Genomic DNA, 26704 nt, shown 5'->3' on the forward strand with positions numbered 1-26704 from the left:
ATCCAGTTTTTCCAGAAAATGTAGGCAGACAAGGGACAACTGACTACGGATGAGGCACTGGTGGAAAAAGCAGCCCGAGTGCGGGGACACAGGCGTGTTTAGATAAGAATGTTCCAAAGCCACATACACAAGCCATTTGACTCATGCTTGTAGTCCGTGTGTGTATTTTTTTTCCTCCTGAATTGCTTGGGTTCCTGTAATTGTGGACACAAGTCGTTACAATCCCTTGAAAAGAAGCTAGGGGTTTCTAGGCAGCTCACAACGGATAATGCAGTTTTGAGGAAAAGTTTCCCAACTTGAGGCTAGAGCGGGTCTTTTTCCTCTACTTGCCGAACGCCTGAGAAAGCTCCCTTTTCTCTCTCGTGTCTGCAAGGTTTGGAGGCACGTCCACAGAGGGTTCCCGGTCTCCTGCCGCTTTGGTTGCACAGCCTTGGGCCAGGCTGGTAGCGCCTGTATCCCCAAGTGTGACAGCCGACTCCCTAGCCCCGGGATTGCCAAGAGACGTTTACGAAATGACAGGAAAGGTGCCTTCCTTTCTCCTCTCTAGAAATCCTTTCATGAGGCTGGAGGCTCAGAAAACCTTCAGTGAGCCAGTAGAGCTGGTAGGTAGGTTTGTTGGCTAATTTTATTTAGTGGCTTTTCTTTAATTTTTATTTTTTTAACAACTCTGGCAGTTGGCAACGCCGGGAGTAACCCTACTAAGGCAGTGTATTGTGGGGTTTTTTCCTCCCTAAGGAGCTGAAGATATATATACATATTTTTAAATTTATTATTTTTTTTCTTGGCCAGTTTTAGAGTTTAGCCTCGCTATTGCTGCGGCAAGAACCTTGACCTTGTTCACGGCCCAGACTGAGGAGGCTGGTAGCTGGGGACCCACTGCGCAGCCTCACTCATCCCTGCACACTGTGTGTCGAAGCCAGAACAAAGAAGATCACAGCCTCCCAGTTCTGGGGTTCCCCTGACCCCGGAAGACATAGTTATGTTTCTGAGTACATCTCCCTGAGTGATGAAGCGTCCTTTCCTCTGAGTTCGTGCCTCTGAAGGAATCTCTTCGGGGATCAGTGTGTTGTTAGAGCTACTTGCAATAAGTTATCAGGAAAATAATATAAAAATAGGCATAAATACCGTACAAGGTTGTTTGAGAAACTAAAATATAACTTTTCTAGAAAAAGTTATAAAGGAGAGAGGGACAAGGGTTCTTGAAATGAAAGTGGCAAAGCTCTAGATAGCTTCATCAGGCAGTTGCTTTCCCCCCACCCCATCTTTAGAGAATTCAGGAAATTTTCCATAAAACTCTTGAGGTGATACTTTCTTGAGCCAGGAATGGGGCTTAGATCTACTCAATACATATACATAGTGTTTTGTCCAGCCTGTGTAATGGACACTTGTAAATACCTGTGCCTTGTGAACAACACAGCAAAAGTAGATCTCTACACTTACTCACTTGTATTTTAAAAAGAAGGAAGAGAGAAACCTTGGGCTGTCTTCAGTTCTCTCAGAGATGATTGGGGTAGAAAACTAGCATGGCTATTTTACAAACCGTTCCCAAACACCTCTAAGGCCAGTACTCTAGGCATACAGGAGTACTGCCTCTAAATTACAAGCCAGAACCTCCGAGGGCAGGCAGCAGAACCAAGAATGGAGGGAGGATGGCAGGCCACAGGAAGCTTCCATCTTCATCCCTCTCCCTCTCCTCTCTGGATTCAGTTCTTTCATTCCCACCACTGTCGTTGCTGCTCTCCAGTGCTCTATGGCTCAATATGTTAAAAAATTCCCTCCCTGAGACATCTGAGGTATACCGGAACTTCCCAGAGTCCTTTTCCAAACATTCAAGGAGTTCAAGGGGAAACAAGCATAGGTAAGAGAGGCAAAAATCCCTTGACCCAGTTTTTCCTGCCTTAGGTTCTGCCCTGTCTGCCCCACCCCAGGGAGAGTACTGCAGTCTGCCCCATTACCCAAGCTGACTTATTGGCCCCTTGGTGATCAAGACCAGCAGAGCTAGATTCCAGTCTGCCACCCAGCTAGAGAGCCTGTTTGTGTCCCAGGCCTGTCAGCTATAGCTCTTCTCCAAGTGACTAACATCTCGAACGTCCTTATCCTCAAAGGAAGACCCCACCCTACCCATTTATGGCTCTCTTCTCAGTATAGGTCCTCATATACGGCAGGGCTTTATCATAAGCATATTAAAGCCATATCGTAAACCTTATCATAAACATGTTAAAAATAAACCCCAAAATGCACACACATTTATGGGAACGGCAAGGTTGCCTGTGGTTGGTTGCGAGTGGAGGTGAAGGGTGGCTTGCGTCCCTTTAGCCTGGTTACCTCCTATTCCCCTGAAGTCTGTGTCACAGAGTGACACCTCCTTCGCTGTGAAACCTACCTGAGAAGGTGGAAGTTCTCCATTATCATGGGATAGATTTACTGAGACAGTGTTGCGAAGTGGTGAAGCACGGCTGCAGATTCTGCAGCTAGATTGCCTCAGTACAAAGCGAAGTTTTACTACTTACTAATTGTATCATTTAGGGCACGTAATCTAACCTCTCAAGTTTTCTTATCTACAAAAATGGGGAAATAAAACTTCATCAGACTGTTAAAAGTGGTAAATAACTGAATATACCTATAATGCCTGGGACATAGTAAGCGCTCAATAACCATTAGCAATTGTTGTTGCTATTATTCTTATTAATAAAGTTGACTGTTTGGCACCAGTTAGGTTGTCCTGTCCAAAGTTTACGTGTCTGTGCTTGGACTATGTAAATTGAAGATTTAAACTAATATTCCAGCACAATGCCAGCTGTTCTGGCAAACCCTCATGTGCAAATTAAGAAAAGATTCAGCTGAGCCTACTAAATGCCTAATTTGAAAAGGTTAATAACGTGCCAGCTCAAATTTAGCACAACAGTCCAAAAAACGCTCAGTAACAAACAGAAGTCAAGTCTCACGGAAGATGCTATTTCTTCCACAAAGTCTTTTGCAGCCTGGTGTGTTTCAAAAGCCCAACTCAGCTAAATCTTAAGGTCAGGTTCCCAGAGCCACAAATTTTGGATAATTCAGATCAAACAACTTAGGAAAAGGCATTTCATGGCATATGAATGATCCAGAATGGCTCTCTCCAGAATCCAAAAACATCAATAATGGCCGGATCTCTAATTTAACTTGATCATTTGGGCCTGGTCTAGTGGTGCTTTCATCGTGCTTGTGCTTTTATAAGAAAAATATTGGCCAAATATTGACACCGTTGGAGCAGATTTTCTTAAACTACAATTTTTGGGGGGGACAGGGGTGGGGCTGGGGGGTACAGCATCCACCGGAAACAACGAAGAGGGACATTTAAACAATATTTTCAAAGTGTATTGACTGTTTTAACACCCAATGAAAGGAATCCTGCTCTAACATGCACGATGGTTTTCTCCCTTTTAGAAGTTACTGAAATTGGATACGTTAGTTTAGGAATCAAATAGAGTCATCCCTAAGTATCCAGAACCTGGCCCCCATACCAAAATCCTCAGATGCTCAAGGTTCTTATAAAAATGGTATAGTATTTGCATATAACCTACGCACTTCCTCCTGTGTACTCTAAATCATCTCTACGTTGCTTATAATACCTAACGCAATGTAAATGCTGTGTAAATAGTTACCAGCATGCAACAAGTTCAAGTTTTGCTTTTTGGATTCAGGAATTTTTTTTCCCAGTAGTTTCAGCCCAAGGTTGATGCAGATCCCACAGATACAGAGAGATGGCTGTCTTGGCTTTGCTAGCAAGGTGTTGAATAAAACAGTTGCCTAGGAAAAATTAATGTTTCATTTAGAAGACAGCAGTGGTTATGAAAAGAGGTAGGCAAATAGTGGGTACCTGCCTTGTGCAACGATTGCTTTTTAGTTGGAAATGTAGGGCTAATAGGTTATCATCCAGTTAATGTGCAAGTAGGGTTACTATAAACTAAGACAGATTTGTGTATGTAGTTCATGGCATGACATTTCGTAGTCACAGCTTAAATTATTTAAAGGACGGGGATTGATGTAACGTCACATTTTCTGAGGTGTGGATCTTTAAATGGTCTTCATGATCCTTTACAGCAGCATAGCCCGTTTCTTTTACCTGTTTTAATATCGTTTATAAACCTTGAGACTTCTGCCATTTTATACATAATAGAAACCATTACAACAAAATAGGCGATTATATAATTGTTGTCATCTGTGTTTTTCATTGGTGCAAGGTGGCATAATGTCAATTGAAAATAAGCTGTTTTAATTGTCCTTTGGCTAGTGTTGCCAGATTTAGCAATTAAAAATATAGGTTGCCCAGTCCAATTTGAATTTCAAATAAATAGTGAATTCTAAGTCTATCCCACATAGTACTTGGGACACACTTAAGCTAAATAACTCTTCGTTGTTTATCTTGAATTCAAATGTAACTGATCATCGTGTATTCTAGCAACTCTACCTTTGGCCTTCCATGTGTGGTTCATCAGTGCAATGGCTTTGACATAGGATTGGCTTTAGTTTGAACCCTGCCCCACCCGGCTTACCCACCCGGCTTTAGCCATCCCACTCCATTTCATTCATTCATCACAATCTGTTCATGGGAAGACGACTGGGAGATTTCAAAGCAGCTCTGTCTCTCTGAGAGCAACTTACAACGTTAGGATTCAGAGGCAGCTCTCCAATGGAACATTTTGAATCGGATTGCATATCCATTTACTGTGCACTGTTGTGGTTTTCCGAACAATCGGTGGGATTTCTGTAGCTTCCCTGAGGCTACATTACTTTACCCTTTTGTGACCTTTTCTTAAAAAAAAACAAAACAGTATACTATTTGAAATGGTAACAGTGTTCTTGCATAGGAGCTGGAACTAAGAGCCTTCCAGAATCCAGCAGGCAGCTGATTAAAAAAGAAAGTTAATAGAACAGCTTTGGATTTCAATGCTGTCTTCTGTGCCAGGATCTTAACACATCTCACAATTATTATATAAGGTTTGCATAATTCCTGCAGGATAGGTCTATAGGTATCACTTGGAATCTGTGGCTATATGGGGCCTGAAGCAGCATATTAGACAGAATTTCAAGGCAGATTGGGGGAAAAAAACCCTTCCAGCAATTAGACCGTGGTGGAAATTTGCACCTTTATACTTAAGGCCAAATCTGTGACTAGGTAATTGTTAAGTGGAAAAAAAATTGTGGAAAGTTACCAGGTGCGATATTTAGAAAACATGTCTATTCAATACAAAATAAGATGCATGATAGAATACGGCTTTGATGATAATATCTTCCAGTTACAGTCCAGATTCTGACACCTGATTTTCTTTTCCCTGAAGGAGGAAAGAAGGGCACAGAAACTTTAGGGCAGGTGTTGCACATGAGAAGAATTGGAGGAGAGAAGGTATAATTCATTTTTCATTTTTTTGGCCATGGTTGTAAACTTAAAGCTATCATTCAAGCTTCTCACTGGATAGAACATATTATATTTCCCTGTATGGGGTTATTAAAATATATGTTACCTTTAAAATGATGATATTCTTGCCAGCTTGTGTAGTCCAGAAGCATAACCTCATTCCTGAGAGAGTTTTTTCACCCACTGTTTTATCCACGATGGGCTGTTACTGGGGTTGTCTGCCCCTTATAAAATCTTCTCATTTTCCATTGGAAAAGCTTTTGTGATCCACAGATAGATGACAGGCAGCTACCATTATACTGGCGTTGAACAGTTATTTCATTGTTAAACCCTCCACACTATATGATTCTTGCTTTGTACTGTCATTTAGATTCTTTAGGAAGAACAGTAATAATTATTGTAAAGATAAAAGGATGTCCTCTTTATTCACCATGCAAAAGCTGTATGTGTTTAGGGAAATGTTTAAGACTCTGGTCATTCTATTGAGCTAAGGTAATGTGTCACATTAGGAGAGGACTCAGTACATCTCAGAATTACACGAGGGAGTCTCAAAGCCCATTTGTCCATGAGAGGGTCCTAGAGAAATCTGGTGGACTTGAACCACCTCTTTGTTGGTTTGGGAAAAGAGGCAAGTTATTGGTGGATCACACACTCGGCTGGTCATGTAAATTCTCGCTGTTGATGGGTCAACTGCGTGAGAGGTAACATCAAGCTGAATACGGCCGTCACCCAACCAAAGGGAACTCGGCACGTTTGGTCTTAAAAATTACAATGTTGTCAGAGATGGCGTTCCAGAGGAGAGAGCCGTGGAACTGTCCTTTTTGAAGAACTGTTCAGACAGGTCTGAGCATGAGAAAGAATTATCAGTTTTTGAGGATAAGTGATCATTCATCGTTTACCTTCTAGGAAATGTAGGAGGGGAAGGAAGTGTGATATCACATCCCATGTGGAAACTGGATAAGAAATGGACAGAGGGCAGGGGCCATGGCTGTTTTAGAATTTCTGCGTAGGATACATGGAAGAGGCTGGGAGTGGTCTGTTGCATGAGATGGAGAGAATGTCAGGTGGCTGAACGAGGGGGAAGTGATTGTTGAAATTACTGGGGGCTACTGAAGACCAAACCACCTCCTTGATGCTGCTACTGGGAATGGAAAATTCATCGTTTCATTTTTAGGTGAAGGAGATAAGAGATTCCTCCTCAAGTGTGTATGCACATCCATCCTCTTTTAATACACCTTTCTAGTTTTGTGAAAGGTTGCAAATTGAGCCTTTCAGAGGAAACAGATGTGACAGCCCTTAATGGCAGGTAATTCAGGTACCCTCAGCATTGTGAAAGGGGCAGAAGAATAAGAAAATGCCCTGAAGTGTCAAGAGGAATTCAGCTGCGTGGTTTGGTTGCATGAAGGAGGGCTGAGTGACCTGGGGTTGCCCGCTTCCGGGCTGGCCTCCTAGACTGCTCTTCACGAAGAGTCCTGTTTTGAACAGATTCCGCATTCAATGCTTATTTGGAGAGAAACACAACCCTGGTATTTACCCGATGAGGATGGGATTTGTGTTACTTTCTCTGAGAGGCTACATGGTATGGTGGAAGAGGCTTTGGAGGAAGACAGGCTGGTGTGATGCCAACTCTGGGGTCTCGGTCTCCTCCTTGTAGAGTTATGATAATACACATCAAGTGCCATGTGAGTAAACATTCAACAAAAGTTTATTAAACAATGCATAGAAGATTTTATTTTACTTCATTGGCACATCCGCCTCACACTCCTAGAATATAAGATGCATGAGAATTTTAGCTGTTTTGTCCCAGCTGTGTCCCCAGCATGGAAAACAGAGCAAGACATGTAATGAGTGCCTAGCAAATATGTGTTATATTAATTTTTTAATAAATTTATTTATTTACTTATTTGGTTGTGTCGGGTCTTAGTTGCGGCCTGCGGGATCTTCACTGTGGCATGTGGGATCTTAGTTCCCCAGCCAGGGATCAAACCCGTGTCCCCTTCATTGGAAGGCAGATTCTTAACCACTGGACCACCAGGGAAGTCCCTGTTAAATTAATTTTTAATGGAGAATCTTCATGTGTTGTCTAAGGCTCTGGAGATACAGCAATGAACAAAATAGAAGTCTGCCCTCAGGGGACGTACGTTCTTTGAGGGCGATTGACTTGGTCAGAAGAAAATCAGTAGCTGACCATCTCATCTCACAGTCATCTTAAACGCAGCACGTCCAAATATGAACTCTTGGAATTTTTCTCCTAGAATAGTCCCCAGCAGAAGCCTTCCCCATCCCAATTAATGGCAACTCCAAGTTGCTTAGGCTGAAAATCGTGAGTCATGTTTGAGTCTCTTTTTCTCTCAACACCCCTCATCCAATGCTTCAAGAAAATCTGCCTTTAAAATACATAAAGTCAGACACTTTCTGCCACCTCCATTGCTGTCTGTGGTGTGAGCCCCACTCCTCTTTCTCCCGGAATCCTGCAGGGGCCTCCTCTCGGGCCTCTCAGCTTTTACCCTTTCCCTCCTAAGGTCTAGTCTCTACAGAGCAGCTGTCGATCCAGTGGAAATAGATCAGATGATGACATTGCTCTGTTCACAGCTCTGCAATGGCTTTCTGTTGTGCTCAGAGTGAAATCTCAGCCCAAGTCCTTAAAGCAGCCATCCAGATCCACTTGAGCTGCTCCCCCCTTCATCTTGGACCAGGGCTTCTACCTCTCCTCTGCTCCCCTGGCACCAGCCACACTGGTTTCCTTATTGCACACCATGGCTGGTTCCTCTCTCTGGAACATATTTTCTCTAAATATACATGTGGTTAATTCCCGCACCTTCCTAAAACCTTTACTCAGACGTAAGTGAGACTTACCTTACCAACATTTTTATTTTTTTTGGTCAGTTACTCTTTTATTTCCCCCACCCCTTGAAATTGTCAAGCATACTTTGAGGAGACGTTTGATTACTGACTTCAGGCTCTTTGGCTGTAGCCCTTCCCCTTTTGGTCTCTTTCTTTCCTGGCCGCTCTATGATTATTTCTGCATCATTAGATTTCCTTTCCTGTGTTCCCAAAGGATGAACATATTTACAGTCAGTCCTGGAAACCTGATCTTTATCCTGAATTTCTGCTCAAAAGCCACCAGAGAGATTAATCATACGGACAATCTTATTTTATTAAGAAAATGTGTAATACATACTAAAAATAGCAAGCCTTGCTTTGGTCAATTTCATCAATGCTTCTTAATCTGGACCTCATAGAACATGCATTTTTTGCTCTTTGATTTCTTTTATTCTCCTTGACCAGCATTTTTAAATTTGCAGTCTGTTCTGCCTGCTGACACCGTATTCCCATTGCCCCTCATCTGCCTCTTGCCTCTACTTTTTCCTTTAATGTCTCTCTTCCTTTATCCCTAGTCCCCCCCATCCTGGGACTTTTGTCTCTCTTGTTTGCTGTGGTATCCCCAGTGCTGTGTGGCACTAAGGGGGGTACTCAAAATATTTGTTGAACTGAAGGATTAAAATACATTTTTGAGGGCTGGCACAATGAAGACTTAATTTAAATTTCACCTTAGATCCCCCCAAAAGGAGACATTGGCAGACTTGCTTACTATCAAGTGCTTGTTGTCTAGTGTTTCCAAATAGCTGTTTTTCAAAAAGAGTCAGGCTTTTCGTTTTCATTGAGGGTTACAAAAGCTAAACTTGAAAATCAGCTTTTTTAAAGCTATGCACGTATAAAACACTTCTTTTACAAATGTAAGCCTTTTTTATACCATGGCTGTCACTTGAAAATAGCTGAAACTTCTGATACTCTCTGGCCAATTAAGAAAATGTCACCTTTGAGCTCAGCTAGAGAAGATAAAGGTACTTCTACTATTTGAACATTTTTGAGAATTTTCTGAAGAGCTAAAAAGAGCCTGGTGGTGAAAGTGATTTAAGTCAAAGGGAGTCATGACTGCCAATGTCCCAGTAACGTCTGAGGATGTTAAGTCAATTCAAATGCTGAGTATTGAGGGTGTAAGTTAGTCACAAATAAGCTGAAGGACGGAATAGGAGATTTCCTGGCCTTACAGACTCTTTCTGTCTTCATTGGTGATTCTGAAATATGAATTGTGTTTTAGTCCAAGCGATAGATAGAAGTGATGGGAAGTCCTGACTAAAATCAGACCTGTATCCTGTATGCACTTGTTCCCCACCCTGCAGGGCTGACACCCCTTGGCGTGGCTGGTGTTAAAGTCACCCAGGCTGGCATATCCCCCAGCTTCATCACCCAACAAAGACTCATGTTACTTTCTGCCTTAAATAAAAACATCTACTCATTTAGCAGCTGCCAGAAAGAACATGATCTTGAAAAAGAACAACATGCCGGTCTTGAAGCCTAAGGGATAATAGTAAAATTTAAGATGATATCAACTTGAAGAGCAAACTAAAAACCAACCAAAGAAGGGAAAAGATGATCCTTTATATGAAAAACATGCTCCTTGCTTGTTCAGTGAGGTCACTTGTCCATTCTTGAGGTGGGAAGACGCTCCACCATCTTGAAGAGCAGGATGGACCGTGAACAGAGGAGGGGCAAGGACGCGAGGCCGACCCTTGTGCGGCAGGACCGACCGGAAACTGTGTCTGGGGTCGTGAGTGCCACTGGAAGGAAAAGGAACAGACATTGACAAGAGGAGGCTTTTGACACCCAAAATCTCAAAGCCAAGTGTGGCTGCTGAAAGAGCAAAAATTACTGCATCACCGAGGATGGGGTTTCAGTTTGAAGAGTTATCAGGCAGAGGGGAGATGGGGGTTTTGACATTCAGAAATTTACAGCCAAGTCTTTGTTTAAAAAAAGTTGAATGTCCGTAAGTGACAGTTGTCTCTCATTTTATAACAGTTTTTCAAAGTTGCACTCAAGCACTGATTTGCGTTTCATTTTTTATTATGGAAACTGTAAAATACACAGAAATTGACAAGAATTTGTCAGACCGAATTAGGTCTTATTTGTTTGTCTTGGTTAAGAACTTTTTTTTTATAAGTTATCCATGTTATACATATTAGTGTATCTATGTCAATCCCAAAAGAACTTTTAAAAAATATTAATAAATTGGGAGCAATGTAAATATGTAATTATAAAGTGCTAGTCAGATCATAGTGAACAGTTCCATGTTTATTCAACTGGGCAATATTCAATTGCTTAAAAGAACGAGGTGGCTCATTTATGTACTGACAGGTAGAAATGGTGACAATATATTGAACTACTATATTGCAACTTTATATTTCACAACATATCAAAAGAGCAAGCGAAGGAATAAAATGTACCTCATGATAAAACAGTTAAAACGTCATGTGTGTGCCTATGGAGAAAAGAGTTTAGAAGTTTACACTGGTTATTTCCGTCAGATGAGTTTTGGGTCAGTGTCACGTTTTATGCTCATTTGTTTGGCCTGAAGTTTATTTTAATGTTTGTATTGCCTTCACAATTTAAAAAGTAACGTTGTAATCAGTATTTTAATCCCTCTTTATCAACAGTCAATGTGGCTCTAGTAACTGCTAGATGGCTACTACTGTCCTCAAAATCTTGATTCAAAAATCCTTCTGGGCTTCCCCGGTGGCGCGGTGGTTGAGAGTCCGTCTGCCGATGCAGGGGACACGGGTTCGTGCCCCGGTCCGGGAAGATCCCACATGCCGCGGAGCGGCTGGGCCCGTGAGCCACGGCCGCTGACCCTGCGCGTCCGGAGGCTGTGCCCCGCAACGGGAGAGGCCACAACAGTGAGAGGCCCGCGTACCGCAAAAAAAAAAAAAAAAACAACCTTCCAACAGAGTCCTCAAAAATAAGATCTTAGAAAAACAAATAACTTAAGAAAGGTTTACAGGATATAACTGACTTAATGGGCAAGGAAGGTTCTGGGAAGGGATTGACAACGTAATATTATATTTTCTAAGGCCAGAGTGCTGCATAAATCATTGATCAGGACAGCCATCTTGGAAAGTATTTTAAGAGGCTCTGAGCTAACTGATCAGTGTTTAAGGTACTTTGTTAGTTTTTAATATCTTCAGTGTTGGTCTCTTATGGAGGCAATTTTAAATTAAAACATCACTCTAAGATTTTCTAAAATGAAATTTGTCAACTTTGATGTCAAATAAGAAACACAGCCCTCAGAAGAATATACGATATATTTCCCTTTTGGCAACATTAAATCTGTTATATCATCTTTTCAATAAAATAATCAATAAAATGTGGTTTAGAAAAATGCTGGGAGATCCATTATTAATACTCCATGGCATTATCAGAGAACAACACTAGGGAGAGGGGGCTGGAGCAGACAGGGCTGGAAGAGGCTGTGGTGTGATCTGGGCCAACCCCTTCATTTTGTAGAAAAATCTAGGCCTGTTGGGAAGAAGGGAAATTCTCATGTTTAATTTTTAGCTGTCATAGTTATCACACTTGATACTATGTTCATTTCATCTGCAGCTTCATCTCATCCTCCCAACCACCCCAAGAGATAGGCAGTCTATTCCCATTTTGTAGTTCAGGTTTTTAAGTCTCAGAAGTTGAGTAATGAGATGCAGATCTCACAGTCGGTGAGCGACAGAGCTAGGCTTTGAACCCAGGTCTGCTATCTTTTGCCTTGAACTTGCCTTTTGCCAAGTCAGTTGATAAATCCCCTTGTGTAAATTTAGTCTCTAGAATCTCTCCCAGCTCTGATCCTCTTCGCCATCCCCACAGCTACAGCCTTGGTTGAGAACCTTATCGTCTCATCCTGGACTGTTACAGTAACTCCAAATGGTCACTTGTCAGGCTTCCTCGTCTCACAGTCTGTGAGGACTCATTCAGGCCAGGCCAAACTGCTTGCTTCCCTCCAAAGAAGGAGAAGCAGACTCGGATCTGCCTAAGAGCCATTCAGGTGCTCAGATGGTGGTTGCTAAATTTTATTTCCAGTACAAGGAATGAAAGCTCCAGGAGAAATGGCTAACTCCAGGTCGGGGTTAGGAAATGTATAAGATGAGCCTGGAGGATCCTGTTATACCAGACAGCAGGGATGTTATCAAAGACTACGAGGGCTTCCCTGGTGGCGCAGTGGTTGAGAGTCCGCCCGCCGATGCAGGGGACACGGGTTCGTGCCCCGGTCCGGGAAGATCCCACGTGCCGCGGAGCGGCTGGGCCCGTGAACCATGGCCGCTGAGCCTGCGCGTCCGGAGCCTGTGCTCCGCAATGGAAGAGGCCACAGCAGTGAGAGGCCCGCGTACCGCTTAAAAAAAAAAAAATACTACGAGCCTCCTGTCAAAAGGACTCAGAACCACTTACTGAGGCTCCCACTGGCTAAAGAGAGAACAGTTGGAACATCCGTGAGGATAATTTCAAAGGACTGAATTACATTGTTTGAGCTCATGAGTTCATAATGGTACCAAAAACAAATCAGTGATTACACAAAACTTCACTGATCTCCATTAGAGGATGCTAATTAACCAACACATTATTTTGAAAAATAATAGATAAAAGAATTGTTTCAATTGATTGATTGATCTTATGCATTTATTTTATGAGGTGTACACTGGGTGACCAAATATTAGATGATGGGATGACTTGACTGTCTCCATACAAGTATTCCAGCTAACAAAGACGGCATAGTGGAAATAGAAGATCACCATGTTGCCATGCGCTGGCGCGCAGATGAGCATGGAGCCTGAGGGAGTGGCCTAGAGGACAGATACCTTGAGATAGTGGAAAGTGGCCTAGAAGCTGGGACATCACCTGGATGAGGAGTTGCACAGTGCGAGGCATGGTGAATGCACTGAACACCGAAAGGCCCCAGGGGTAGCACAGAAAGGAGAGGAGATCCAGTTAGTCTGCTTCACGCCATCACACATCAGCACGGGAAATCTGGAAAGGAATGAGAGTCAACTTCCAGACAAGCTTGCTACCTTTGGGGGACCACCCTTACCTGCACGTCTTTATGAAATAAAATTTCACTCTGGCTAAACAAATCCAGTGAAGATTGTCTTTAAAGGATTCACAGGTAGAGGAATGTAAGAGGTAGTGTACCTTCCTGGATAGAAAGGGAAACCTTCTCCTGGCTTCTCAGTTACCCAGCAGAGGTTGCTGGTTAGTAAGTGTCTGTCCCCAAACATTACTCGCCCCAGTTTGCTGCGAACTCCTTGCTTCCTTGAACTATGCCAACCTTCCAAGCTTGGGACAAATATAGATTAGCTATTATTGTCCTAGGGTTGCCATAACAAATTACCATAAACTGGGATGGCTTAAAACAACAGAAATTGATTCTCTCACTGTTTTGGAAACTAGAAGTTAAAAATCAAGGTTTCAGCAGGACCACGCTCCCTTCAAAGCCTCAAGGGGAGGATCCTTCTTCGCTTCTACCAGTTTCTGGTAGCCCCCGGTGTTCATTGGCTTGTGACAGTGTTAACTCTGATCTCTGCCTCTTCACATGGCCTTTTTCCCTCTGAGTCTGTTTCGATTCCCTTCTCATAAGGATATTAGTCATTTAGTCTTGATTGGATTAGGGTCCACCCTTACTCGGTATGCCCTCATCTTAACTTGATTACATCTGCCAGGACCGGATTCCCAACTAAGATCACATTCACAGGTACTAAGTCCCCCCTAGTTAGGGGTTCAACATGTCTTTTTGCAGGAACACACTTCAACCCATACCCACTATATTATTTTCACATCTAAGGCATGTTCATGAAAGACCCTCCTCCACTGATAAAAGGAGCAGTTACTAACCTAATCAATTACGAGTTACTTTTATTCAAGACAGCAGCTGCTGTCACCTCGTATTTTTTATTTACTTGTTGACTTACCTGTTTATTTATTGCTCTTGATGGTAGAAGTTTGGTTGAGACTGTTTAAATCAGGTATTTCTCAACCAGAGTGTTCTGGGCATTTGGAGGGGATATAACACGTGGATAGCATCCCTTGGCCCTTGAATGCCAAATCCCAGTAGTACCTTACAGGAATTGTGACAAGCAAAATAAGAGAAAAATAGAGGAAAAAAAAGAAGGTAAGAAAGGAAGGAGGGAGGAAATGCCTTCACACATTTCTAAACTTATCAGGCTCACTGAAAACCAAAGGTCTACATTAATGAGATTTTTAATGACCCTTCTTAGAGACCCACACAGAATGGGTTGTCCTAAGCAATAGCAGTTCTCCTACTCAGAACGTACTCAGCCAGTCTGCCAACTGGGAGAGGCCTCTAGATGCTTCAGGAACATTCTGACTTGGACATGACTAGTAGCATGTGGACTATTTGGAAGGCACTGTGTCACTTTTTCTCTGCCACGCTTAATACTATATTGTGTGCAACCTTGGGGATGAAGTAGACTCAGGATGCAGTATAGAAAGAGCAAAAGTGCCAGGAGATAAAAATAGTTTCTGCCCTTCGGCAGTGGAGCTCATTGCTTATAGATACCATACCTTTCCCCTCTGTGCAGAGACGGCATGATCCACTCCCTAAAGAGTCTCTTTTCCTCAGTTCTGAGTAATGTATTATTGGATGTGGGACACAAGAGGTCACAGGAATCTTTCGTGGAAAAATGTAGAAATAGTGACATTGTAGAACGGTGGATTTCTGTCTGCCAACATGAAAAGTGTGTGGCGGTGTGTGTTTGTATTTGTGGGTAGGATGTGTGTTTCCCTCCTTTCTTACCTGCTTCCTTCCTTACTAAAATATTTAGAAGAATTTTAAAAGAAGGAGACCAAGTAGCGTCGAAAGAATGTCTTTTTCAGGGAAAATTGATATTCAGTGGATTCATGCTCTTTCTGTAATATGTAAAATTCAACACTTCCTCCCCATAAAATAGCAGGTTATCCTACAACATGGAACAGCCATAATCATGTGCGTCCATGTCTTCTGATTAGTAACTAGGATATTAATTAGGTGGAACATGGGCATTTATTTTGTTCTGTAGCTGCCTATTCAATGGGTTTTTGGAATCATAGCTTTCCTTATAAATTAGAGTGAACATCACACTGGCAAGTCTTTCCCTTGGAAAAAATATAATTTCACTTATAGGAGATTTAATTACTTAGATAGTTTTGCTTATATAGGCAAGAGAAATATTCTAAGAAAACTGAGAGGTCTCCTGAAGCCTTTATTGACCTGGGTTATTCTTAAAAGAATTTTAAAAAAAATTTAAAGCTCTGACACTGTAAACACAGCTCCTTGATGAGAGCTGAGTTCATGCTGAGATAAAAAGTTACAAAGCAACAGAACAGCCTCATTATATTTTTAAAATCCCAGGGAGAGCCATTGTTTCGCCAAAGCAATGTGGTAAGACGGCCTGGGACCCAATGTCAGTGCCCAAGAGACTACTAGTAAAGAGCTTTAGAAGCTTTGAATTTTTTTCTAAAACAATTAAGATTAAAGGAGTTAATCAGGAAATCTGAGGTTATATAATGGTGAGCAGGTCAACCAGCTCATATATCTGGTTTGGGGCACATGCTTGGAATGACCAAACTTTTCCACGGAAGATTGGACTTTAGGATAATTCTTTCAGAATGAAAGAAGTGACAAGAAACATGAAAGTTTGAAAAGTGATCCCCACCGTTACTGACATCTGAGAGCATCCTAGCCTCTCCAGAGACATTTGACTGAGGAAAGCAGATGAGCCAGCTGGGGCTCGAACCCCAAAGGGACCTGACAGGAGGTAGAAGGAAAGTGGGTCACGTCTGGTGAGACAGCTTGTTTCCCTTGACAAGTCACGCTGGCCGATTTGGGGGCCACCAATTGTATGGTAGCTGGCCTGGCCACCTTGAAACCTCCTCTCTGAGGGTAGCATGGCTGCTGCTTGGGAATCCATGGCACATGAGGCAGAAACTAGGAGTAGATCTGGAATATACCTTGTGAAGCGCTAAGGCTCGATACCCACAATAAATGCTTCTCAAAATCACTGGGAAGAGATCATTCCCTATTTAATCAAGAACTACCCAGGAATACTACTCAGCCATAAAAAAAGAATGAAATAATGCCATCTGCAGCAACATGGATGCAACTGGAGATTATCATACTAAGTGAAGTAAGTCAGAAGGAGAAAGACAAATACCATGTGATATCACTTATATGTGGAATCTAAAATATGACACAAGTGAACCTATCTATGAAACAGAAACAGATTCACAGACATAGAGAACAGACTGGCGGTTGCCAAGGGGAAGGGGATTTGGGGGGGATGGAGTGGGAGGCTGGGTTTAGCAGATGTAAGCCATTATATATGGATGAACAACAAGGTCCTACTGTACAGCTCAGGGAACCATATTCAGTATCCTATGATAAACCATAATGGAAAAGAATATATTAAAAAAGAAAATATATATTTAGATGTATAACTGAATCACTTTGCTGTACAGCGGTAATTAACACAACATTGTAAATCAAGTATACTTCAATTAAAAAAAAAAAAAACAAGAACTACCCAGGAAAAGCACAAAGCCTTCTGAGATGATGTATGAAGGGACAGGAATTCTAGGGAAAAGACCCAATTTCCCTTTGACTTAGTCAGAGTTGGCTTTCTAGGAAGGCACATAAAACTTGAATTAGAGAGACGGGTTCACTGGCACGTGCCAGTGGTACTTTGTCAGGTCTTCACTAGCCAAAGTGACATCATTTGTCTTCCATACAGCTGTGCCAAGCCGTACTGATGAAACTTTACCGCTGGATGTGAAAAGGCACCTACGTTCTTTGCTGAGCACTTACTGCCGGGGGTTTAACAACCCAAATATGACCTTGTTTGACTCAAAATGTCCAACGAAAGAAATGCCGCAGTGTTGCGATTACAATGCGCGATGTGGCGATCGGACCTTGCTGTAAACGCAAGGGTTCTACCTGCCCGTTTTCTTTTCACTTGTGATGCTGTTGGCCTGTCCCAACATTGTGTTCAGAAGACACAGCCAACCCTGCTGTACCTACAAAAGAGCCATTTCCCACTGGTTGTGCTGACAGTGAATAAAAAGCAGGCACCAAATCCCCATCTGCAATGGGAATGTTGGCCCTCATTACCCAGACTCCTAAACGTGCAAATTATACTGTTCACGCATTTTCTTGATTTTATTTTCATCAAAATGCATTTTTCTTAGCATCAGAGTTAAGCAACACTTGAGTTTTATTTTTGATGAGGAATCAGGCAGAACATAGGCAATTAGCCGGAAGCTGTGCAAATTCAGGAAACTTGATGAGCAGTTAGATCTGAATTCATCTAAGAATTTCGATTTAAGCCCTAGTGGATAAAGTATCCTTCTAAAAGCATGAGCAGTTTGGCTTTCAGTGGGACATTGGATTAATTCAGTCTGTGCTTCCTTGCTACACGGCATCATTTCAAGGTATAAATTCAATTTACGGTATGGAAAATGGATAAGATATGCATAAGCTGGTCTTGATTTAACAGGGGTGATGAAGTAAATATTCTGGTAAATGAAATAGTCCGAATAACGGAGCTTTCTCTGTACTCTTATGTGGGTTGCTGATTTTTTTTAATTGGAAAAAAACCAGCATATTTAAAACCATGTCTCACATTTATGGTAAGGTCACTGATAAGTTCCATGCCTCCACTTGTCATCTGTTAAATAAGAGGTTTAAATGAGATGAGCTTTAGCATCTACTCTTTATGATCCAAAACAGATTCTTAACCTGAGACCTTCCAAATTGAGATGATCCATAAATGAGCTCCAGGAAATTCACAGAACATCGTATGCAACATTGCATGAACGAACTTCTGTGCCTTCTTTTCCTTGGGAGACGTTCCATAGATTGTATCCAGTACTTGAACTCTGGCTCTCCCATAAATTTAAGAGCGTCTAATATTCATTCTGTGATTCATTTAACCCTTAAAGGATTTACTCTTTCTTTGACAATTCATAAGGTACCTAGGGGTGGTGTGGTGCTTGAGGGCACCCTTACACTGCAGTAGTGCTGGCTTATGTTTATTGGGGCTGTGGCTTTCAAAGTACAGATTATTATTACATGCATTCACCTCGCCTTGGGTCACCCACAAAGGTGGAGATTGTCCTTTCAAATTGAGGCTATAGAAGTGGGGAGGGGAATAGCAAAGTGGCTCAGAGATGTGTCACTGAGGCAGTCAGTGAGATCCTGGGGAGTCAGCCATGGGTGTTTTGACTTGCTGGACTGGTTTTCTTTCCGTTACAGTGTGTTATATAGGATGTCATAAAAGCTGCATATTCCTGCACACAGCTCAGTATTTTGGAAGCCACTTGTGTTACTTAAGGTCTCCAAACTCTAGCCCCCCCCCCAAAAATGATCCAAAATTAATTGGACTAGTGGCAAGTATGAATTTCAATCTAAAAATGGAAAATACTGCCCTGAGCCTACCTTTCTTTAGGCTCCTGGTCCTTAAATTCTATAATAAAAACATTCACATAGCATCTTATGGTTTCCACAGAGCTTTCAGGTGCAAACTGACACTCAGTACTCAAAAGCTCTTGGCAGCCAGCCAGCACACCCATTCTATAGATGAGAAAAAACGAGACTCATAGAAGTGAGTTGACACAACCCAAAGCCACAGAGAAAGGGGCAGAGTCGGAACTCCAGGCCGATCTCACGACTCCAACTCTGCACCTGTTCGTGGCAGCACAGCTGTCTCTACAGTGTTCTCAGGGCATTGGGGGTAGGCGAGGGGTGCACAGACTGGGACATATGTTGTCAGGTCAGACCATTTTCATAGACTTGCGCACTGGTGAGAAAACTGTCTGCAAAATACATTCTGCGGTAACATAGACAGTGCGTTCCCTGGAGTGTAGATTTGAAGAATTTTCTACAAGTTCAGAATCTTTCTCCCTACCAAGCAAAGGACAAATATATCTCTGACCAACAAGAAAATACCAAGACTGAACTCCTCCCCAGTTCTAAATGCAGCCTACACCTTTTTACAAGAACGTTTTCTGTGGACTTACTTTTTTTTTCCCCAGAGCGTACATAGCCTACTTCAAAGCTGGGAGACTACGAGGAAGATTGAGGACAAAAAAGGCTATTATTTCTCCCTATGTCTTACTGGCTTTTTGCAAATTCCATAGGAACTGAAACCCAATAATTACTCTATTATCTTTTGCCAACGTTAAACCTTTTTCCTAAGTAGTTATATGACATTAAGTGGCTGGAAGAGATATTTTTGTGATCAGGCTGTGCTGAGAGGGCATTATAATGCACTGAGAGATACATGATTTATTTGTTTTGATTTTAACTTCGGAAAGATTTACATCTGGGCATAGATCTATAAAACAATAGAGAGTGTTTTGCCAGTACAGAGGTAAGAATGGCTCAGCTTCAGCTAGTTTGATTCTGTCACCACAGTGGTAGAGGAGCAGCTCAAAATAGTTCTCATTACAGATCTGCAAAGACCTTGGTTTGGTGCCCATGATCCTGCTTTTGAATTCCAGCTCTGCCATTTAGCCAGACAAGCAGGGGGGAAGGGAAATTAACATGAAACCTAGTAAGATGCCCGCCATCGTGTTTAGGCACGTTATAGGCATTTTCTTTTCCAGCTCTACAACAGCCCTGGAAGGTTGGTGCTATTGGTTTCTGCTTCTGAATGAGAAAACAGAGGCTTGAAGAGGTCCAGTAATTCCTCCAAAGCCACAGAGCTAATGGATTCCAAATTTGAACCCAGAGCTCTCGGCCATTAAACCCGTGCTCTTTCAATGATTCAGCACCTCTTTTCTGGACTTCCATGTCTCCATCTGTAAAATGTGATCATTAAAGATATCTTTTAGGGTTGTTGTGTTTTTTTTTTTTTTTTTTTGGTAGGCGGGCCCTCACTGTTGTGGCCTCTCCTGGTGCGGAGCACAGGCTCCGGACGTGCAGGCTCAGCAGCCATGGCTCACGGGCTCAGCTGCTCCGCGGCATGTGGGATGTGGGATCTTCCTGGACTGGGGCATGAACCCGTGTCCCCTGCATCGGCAGGCGGACTCTCAACCACTGTGCCACCAGGGAAGCCCTAGGGTTGTTGCATTTTAAGAGGTTAATTTACCCAGAACAATCCTGATATACAGAAGGTCTTCGATAAATAGTATTTCTCTTCCCACACTTTGTTCTGGTAATAATTCTGACTTTGTTTGGTCAATTAATTAGGGTTTTTTTTTTCTTTTCTTTTCCTTTTGTTTTTTTTTACTTTAGGTTTTGACCTGTCTCAGCTGTTTTTAAAATGCAGAAGCAAAAAGATGACTCTAAATAGAGGTACCTGTACGATTTTAGAGGACAGGAAAGGCAGGGATAACTTTTTTTTTCTTCCATCTTCTGTCTGGGGTGAATAGCTACAGGGCAGGGAGTGGGCTGGTGCCGTCTGGTCCCAGAGAGAATGTGTGAGGTGACCAGGTGTCTTTTTAACTGGGCATCAAGACCCTTGTGAGTAATTTTAACATCACTTTATAAAGCTGCTGCCGTCCTATTGCTTTGGGGAAGGGTTGAAGACAGCAGCCAAGCTACACCCTGTTGGCCTACAGTATTTCTGAATGGCCTCTGTCGCTATAAGCAGGTAGCCCAGTGCACCGCCGAGGCCTGGTACGTGGTAGAAAATGTGGGCAAAACTTCACCAGAATTGGTAGGAAGTGTCAGATTTCCTTGCTTGTAGATGACAGCCTGCTTGCAGAAAGACTCGGGAAGAATTTCATGTCTGCAAAATGATTATGTATGTATGTATTTAACTTTGCTCCCTGCCTGAAGGCCCTGGAGCCCTCTGCTTGCAGATAATGAATGCATCTAAACTGCAAATTCCAGGGAAAGTGGAAAGCATCTAGATAAGCTGGAGTGGTTGGAAAAAGTGGTGACCTAATCTTAGAAGGAGATTTTGACATTTTCATTTAGCAAACATTGACTCAGCACCTTTTTTAAACTGTAAGTACTGGGCACACACACTTCATCTTGAATGCACTAAGTCTAGTGGGAGACCAGACTTGCAAACAGATACTATAATGCAGCCTGGTGGGCTCCATGTTTGAGGTATGAATGGAGTGTGACGGAAACCTAAAGCAGACAGGGTAACTATTTTGCCAGATGGAGAAGTAATATTTAGATATTTTAAGAAGATAAATAGGAAGTTCCCAAACAAAGGAAAGGAGGAAAGGGAGGGCATCATAGACAAAGCACGTACAAAGGCCCAGTGTCCACAATAGGGAGATTGTGAGGAATCCATGAGGCTTGGCCATGAGACAACAAGACCAGAGACCAAGGTTGGGGCCAGGGTGAAACACTGGGGGTCTGGATTACAACAGTCAAAGGGCTCAAGGCCTAGCTCTGCCACTTCTCAGATGTGGCTCTGAGCAACGCACATTGTCACTCTGAATCTTGTTTTCCTCATTTATAAAATGCAGAAAATAATGGTACCTATCAGAGGGTTGTTGTGAGGATTAAATCAAAATAGACTAATTGCTACAATTCCAGCAATTCCAGCTCAATAAATGTCAGCTCTTAGTGGTGTTCGTCATAGCAATCATTAATTTTACAATAAAATCAATAACGGAAAACATGAATAGTGTTCCTATTAGACTTCTCAAGTGTCTTTTATAAAGAAAAACAGGGCTGTCCAATAAAACTTTCTGTGATGACGGCAATGTTCTCTTTCTGCACCAGCCAGTTCACTAGCCGTTAGCTGTCTCTGGCTACTGAGCATTTGAAATGTGACCAGTGCAACTGAGAAACTGCACTTTTATCTTATTTAATTTTATTAAATTTAAATGACTACACGTGCCTAATAGCTGCTCTGTTAGACAGTGGAGGTGTAGAGTCGTGGAACCACAAAATGTTTAGAATACAAGGGACCATAGAGATTGATATAAACTTTCCTCATTCTCCCCTCCCCCCATGCACTACCATTTTACAGTTGTGGAAATGGAGGCTCAGAGAGGGAAACTGACTTTCCTAGGGTCACACGGACATGATAGACTTAGCACTAGAGCCCAGCGGGTCTTTTGGCTTCCTGGCCTGGGCTCTTATCCTGAAGTTTGGTTGGATTATCCTCTCTGCTTTAGAAAGCATCTTGCCTAAGCGACATGGTTTCTGTTGTCACTGTCAGCCACCTCTCTTTTCCCTACCATGTACATTTCTGGTCTTTTTTATCTACTATAAATGCTGCACCCAGTAAATCCCCAATAATCCATAACTCACTGACAGATATTTTAGTCCCTGATTTTGACAAATGCTAATGGAAAACATTATGTATTGGCAACAGCTCATTGAGTACAAAATGCCCAGAACACTGTTTTCATAGCTAGTACTTTTTTGTTGTCATCATACTGGAGTATTTTTGTTGTTGTTTTTGTTACTTTGCCTGGTGGTTAAACCAAAGTGTCAACAAAAATACAGACCTTCTTTTACTATTTACAAAATACGAGCCCAAATTCTTTATCCTTGGACTGTGAGGTGATTGAATGACTCACTTAGCTGAATCATTCGTTAAGGAGGAATGATCAGGTACAGACACAAGTCTTTGCAACAGCCCGTGTAGTTAGTTATCCTTGAACTCAGAGGCAGAGCTGCCGGGAGACTGCTGTGGTACCTGGTCTACAAACATAGGTCTTTCCTTCCTCTGCAAAGAGAAACTTTTGCCCTTCTCTGTAGCAGACCCTGGGTAGGAATGGCACATGGTGTCTGGGAGCTGACCTGCGTGTTTGCTGCCTCGTTCTCCTCCTTCCTGAGCAGTGGGTGGGGCGTGGGAGGGGCAGGGGGCATAGCTGAGGGAGGCATGGGCAGGTCAGCCAGCATTTATGTGGTACCTGGATTGGATCCTGGAACAGAAAGAGGACATGAATGGAAAAATGGATGAAATCCAAATAAAGTCTAATTAATATTGGTTTTAATTCAATTTAAAAGTTTAATTAATAGTAGTGTATCAATGACAATTTCTTAGTAGGATATTAACAGTGGAGAAACTGGGTGAAGGGTAAATGGCAATTCTCTGTAACATTTCTGCAACTTTTCTGTGAAGCTAAAATTACTCCAAAATGAACAGTTTATTTAAAAGTAAAGCCTCATAACTAAAATAGCCACTGTTTTCTGTAAATCTAAAATTATTCCAAAATAAGCCGTTTATTTAAAGATAAAGCCTGAAGACTAAAATAGTCAGTATTGGTTCTTTGTTAAACTAGTAGGGGAAGGCAGTAAAATAAATGACTAAAGTTTTAAAAAGAAGTTTATTTAAACAAAGTAATCACAAAAAGGAAAACTCTCTGCTAAGCAGACAGTGACATTTGTTGTCACTGTCACTGTCGCCAAAGGTCAAGATTTCGGCCCCTAATGCGGTACAGTCATCACTGTTAAAGAAAAAAAAAATATTCTGACGCTTGTTAAAATGGCGAGGAAGACTTTATTTGAGGCTATTGCAATAGGAGTCAAGGCTATCGCAATAGAGGAGAGAGATGGAGCTCACCTCTGAACACGACAGTTTCAAGTGGGGATCCCCCAAGGAGCAGGGTGAAAGGGTCAGTGGATAGAAAATCACCAAGAGGAGATATCGAGGGGTGGGTGATTCTGGCTAAACCAACTTAGCAGGAATCTTGCTCAAAGCAGGCCAAGGACTTTGATTTACATCAAAGGTGAGGGATGAGGAACTTGGTCAGGTATCAAAGGTGATCAGAAATCAAAGGTGGGGGGATTCTCACTAAACTGACTTAGCAGGATTCTTGCTCAGACTGGGCTAGGCAGGCCAAAGACAGGATGGGGAGGGGCATGAGGGGGCCCCAAGGTTGAGGTCCAGACAAGAGAGCTCAGAGGAACTTGACTGAAGTGGAGAGAGACTTTGTCATCATCAGTCATGCCAATACCATCTGATTCCCATTTGAGTGGCGCCTATACTACCAGCGTTCACCCTGCTTGACTCCCATCCAGATTATTTGGTTGCATCCAGAGTCTTGGCATGGTGCAGCCCGGGAGCAGATTCCACCTGTGATTTCACTTCAGCATTTGGATCTTGGCCACTGGCATGACCGGGTTAATGCTATATGAGCCAGTTTCCTCCCAAATTGATTGGCTTCTGTGTCTGGAGACAGCAAACTTTGAGGATTTGGCATCTAATTTTACAGATGGTTTGGTACCTAGAATCCATGAGGCAGTTCTTTCCCAGAGCAGAAGTCATTTTTCCAGTCAAAAGATCCTTATGCAGATGGAAGAACTTTGCTTATAGTGCAAACACAAATCCCATACATCTGCCTGTTGAGGTCAAGGGATGAATTACAGGAGGGCTTTCTTTCCCTCTGGGCTGGTCCAGCACATTCATTCACATGAACATATCCAGGTCTGCAAAAAATTGATAAGCTCAGTCCCCCTTTGCATCTTGGTGTAAAATGTCACGGTGGTTTGTAATTTGTGTAAGTTTGTGTAAGTTTTGGAGCACTGTGTTTCCATGTAAAGCCAAGTGACGAAATGAGGACACCCAGGCAATATCGAGCAGAACCAGTTTTGCGTTTTGGCCTGTATTCTGACCTAAAATTACCTTCACGTAGCCCCATTTCTCCACCTGGCTTTGGCTGCGGGGCAGGTTAGGGCTCGGTCTGCAGAGAGATAGACTGTGTCATGGGGAGAGCTTGTGGGGAGGGCTGATGGAGGCTGACACTGGCACATGGGCTGAGCTGGTGAAAACTTAAGTTTAAACTTGTTCTTTTTTTTTTTTGGTTTCAGTTCCAAAATAAATTTCATAAGCTAACACGTTGTGACTCTCCTAACTCTTAAATTCTGAAAGGAGATGAAAGAAGTTCATAAAATCCAAGCAAATCCATGTCTACCTGTAAGGTCCTCTTGTTCTGCTGTTATTGAACTTGTGGTTTTTTCCTTAGGGGATATTTTAATATATGGAGAAGGTGAAACAGTGGCTAGAATATTGGGCAAAACGTAACCGTTATTAAGCAACACACTGACAGGTTGTCAGGCTTTACCCCAACTTTGGTGGTTACTTAAGTATCACACCAGCACAGGGGATAAAGCAGCGAACATAGGATCCTGATGTCTTGGAAGAGGCTGGCAAAGAAACGTAACTGTTTCATTATTTCTGAAGTCTTCGCAGGGTTTTTTTCACCCTCCTTTCATTTTCCTTCTTGCAAAGCTCTTTAATTTTAATGCCATCTCTTAGCCAGCTTTCAAAATAAAATTAATCTATGTCTATGACTTCATTGCTTTTCAGCAGTTTATAATAGTTGAGGACAAGCCAACCATAATTTATTTATAGAATTTGATCCCATTTCTGTTTCTCTATTTTGTCTCCTAGAAAGCAGAGGAAAATAGCTCTAAATAGATCAGAAAAAATTAGACACTGAACTTTACTTTCCCCCAAATACTGCATATAAAATTAGAGCATTTGTCTCAAGAAAAATTAAGGAAAAAAACATCGCATCGTTTGGAAATCAGATTACTAAAATATCAGGTCTGGATAATTTCGTTTGTACAGGTCAGGAAATAAGAAAGTCGATTTATTCTGGTTTTATGCCTCATCCTTTGTGTGGGTACTGTATTCTGTAATTAGACTTCTGTGCTTCCTGAATTCTATACCACCTCAACTTCAAATGAGTTTTGAAATTTTTACATGTCATACCCTGATTATTCGTCAGTGTATATGGAAGAAGAGAAGGCGGGGGAAATAATACTGGCACTTATATTAACTGAAACTAATTAATTGTGGAACCAGCCTCCACTCCCTGCCACGGTCCTGCTGACTACAGAGAGAAAAGGTACTTTAGGATCAGCTGTCTGCTGTGTTTTCTTTTGCCAATTTTGCATCCAATTTTTTTTCCCAGAACAAAAGAAAGAACTTTTCCTTTTGATCATGTACTTCTGTCTCCTCCTTACTCAAAGGTAGCAAAGTACATGGTGTAGTTTCATTGGAGAGAATTAAACCAAGCTTAAGTTTGGGAAGGTTAAGATCGTATCCTAGAAATACAGGCAGTTCTGTAGAATTTTTGGTTTCTGCTCATTCCAAGAGTCGTGGTGCTTTCCTATGTTTAAGAAAGGCTGTGAGGAATCGAGAATGTCTCCAACTGCATGATTAGTGTCTTGAGGTTTGACACTGTGCCATTCCAGTGTCACTGCCCCACACCAGAGCATTTAACCTGAAACTGGGGATGAGCTTGAACGCTGGTAATTTTGTAACTTCATTGTAATGTACAGCTCAGAAGTGAAAACCACAGTTGTAAAAAATATTTCTTTGTAAAAGGAAAGAAAGAGAAAGAAAGGAAAAAAGGAGGGAAGGGAGGGAGGGAGGGAGGAGAGAGAGAAAGATAGAAAAAGCAAGAAAGAAAGAGAGAGAGAGAGAGGAAGGAAGAGAAAGGGAAAGAAAGAAAAAAGAAAGAAAGAAAGGAGAAAGAAAGAAAGAAAAAAGAAAGAAAGAAGAAAGAAAG

The 26704-nt window shown here is 42.1% G+C and overlaps 1 protein-coding gene across 1 annotated transcript in view; it reads left to right on the forward strand.

Annotated features, from left to right (window-relative positions):
- Window positions 1–26704, forward strand: part of PARM1 (prostate androgen-regulated mucin-like protein 1) — a 100647-nt gene that overhangs the window by 1382 nt on the left and 72561 nt on the right. The window lies entirely within an intron of this gene.

This window comes from Globicephala melas, chromosome 5 (genome assembly GCF_963455315.2).
Source record: "Globicephala melas chromosome 5, mGloMel1.2, whole genome shotgun sequence".
NCBI lineage: Eukaryota > Metazoa > Chordata > Mammalia > Artiodactyla > Delphinidae > Globicephala > Globicephala melas.